The sequence below is a fragment of the Cervus elaphus genome, chromosome 5, assembly GCF_910594005.1.
Source record: "Cervus elaphus chromosome 5, mCerEla1.1, whole genome shotgun sequence".
Lineage (NCBI taxonomy): Eukaryota > Metazoa > Chordata > Mammalia > Artiodactyla > Cervidae > Cervus > Cervus elaphus.
Window position 1 is genome coordinate 79,238,617 of NC_057819.1, and position 2,124 is coordinate 79,240,740.

Below are 2,124 nucleotides of genomic sequence, written 5' to 3' on the forward strand. Positions count from 1 at the left end.
ATCTTTCTTTGTAAAAGATAAGTTGACTATAGGTGCACTGATTTATTTCTGAACTTTCTATTTCATTCCACTGATCTATCTTTCTGTCTTTGTGCTAGTACTATACTGTCTTGACAACTATAGCTTTGTAGTATAGTCCGAAGTCAAGAAGGCTGATTCCTCCAGTTCCATTCTTCTTTCTCAAGACTTTTTGGCTATCAAGGGGTTTCTGTTTCCATGCAAACTGTGAAATTACTTGTCCTATTTCTGTGAAAAATACCATTGGTAGTTTGATAGGGATGGCATTGAGTCCATAGATTGCTTTGGGTAGTATACTCCTTTTCACTATATTGATTCTTCCAATCCAAGACCATGGCGTATTTCTCCATCTGCTTATGTCATCTTTGAGTTCCTTCATCAGTGTTTTATAGCTTTCTGTATACAGTCTTTTTGTTTCTTTAGGTAAATTTATACCTAAGTATTTTATTTTTTTGTTGTTGCATTGGTGAATGGGACTGTTTCCTTAATTTCTCTTTCAGATTTTTCATTGTTAGTGTATAGCAATGCAAGGGATTTATGTGTATTAATTTTTATATCCTGAAACTGTATTCACTCATTAGCTCTCGTAATGTCCTAGTGGCACCTTTACGGTTTTCTATGTAGGAGATCTGGTCATGTGCAAACAGAGTTTTGCTTCTTCTTTTCCAATATGGATTCCTTTAATCTCTTTTTCTTCTCTAATTGCTGTGGCTAGGACTTCCAGAACTATGTTGAATAGTAGTGGTGAGAGTGGGCACCGTTGTCTCATTCCTGATTTTAGATGAAATGCTTTCACTTTTTTGCCAGTGAGGATAATGTTTGCTGTGGGCTTGCCAATATTGCTTTTATTATGTTGAGATACGTTCTCTCTATGCCTACTTTCTGGAGAGTTTATCATAAATGGGTGCTGAATTTTGTCAGAGACTTTCTCTGCATCTTTAGAAATAATCATATGGCTTTTATCTTTCAATTTGTTAATATGGTGTATCACATTGATTGGTTTGCAAATGTTGAAGAATCCTTGCATCCCTGGAATAAAACCCACTTGATCCTGATACACGATCTTTTAAATATGTTGTTGGATTCTGTTTGCTAGTATTTTTTTGTGGATTTTTGCTTCCATTTTCATCAGGATTATTGGCCTGTAGTTTTCTTTTTATGTGACATGTTTGTCTGGTTTTGATATCAGGATGATGGTGGCCTTGTAGAATGAGTTTGGGAGCTTTCCTTCCTCTGCAATTTTCTGGAATAGTTTGAGTAGGATAGGTGTTCAGTTCAGTCCAGTTCGGTCACTTAGTCATGTCCAACTCTTTGCGACCCCATGGACTACAACACACCAGGTTTCCTGCCTTACCAACTCCCAGAGCTTGCTCAAACTCATGTCCCTCAAATCAGTGATGCCATCCAACCATCTCATTCTCTGCCATCCTCTTCTCCTCCTGCCTTCACCCTTTCCCAGCATCAGGGTCTTTTCCAAACGAGTCAGTTTTGTGCATCAGGAGGCCAAAGTATTGGAGCTTCAACTTCAGCATCAGTCCTTCCAATGAATATTCAGGACTGATTTCCTTTAGGATTGACTGGTTTGAACTCCTTGCAGTCCAAGGTATTCTCAAGAGTCTTCTCCAACACCACAGTTCAAAAGCATCAGCTTTTTGGCACTCAGCTTTCATTAAGATCCAATTTCCACATCCATACATGACCACTGGTAAAACATGACTACTGGAAAAACCAGTATGAAAAGGATAGGTGTTAGCTTTTCTCTAAATTTTTGGTAGAACTCAGCTGTGAAGCCATCTAGTTCTGGGTTTTTGTTGGAAGATTTTTGATTATGGTTTCGATTTCTGTGCTTGTGATTAGTCTGTTCAATTTTTCTATTTCTTTCTCGTTCAGTTTTGGAAGGTTATACTTTTCTAAGAATTTGTCCATTTCTTTCAAGTTGTCCATTTTATTAGCATATAGTTGCTCAGAGTAGTCTTTTATGATCATTTGTGTTTCTGTGTTGTATTTCCCCATTTACATGTAATTTTCTCATTTTCATTTCTAATTTTATTGATTTGAGTTTTCTCTCTTTTTTTCTTGATGAATCTGGCCAATGGTTTGTCTATT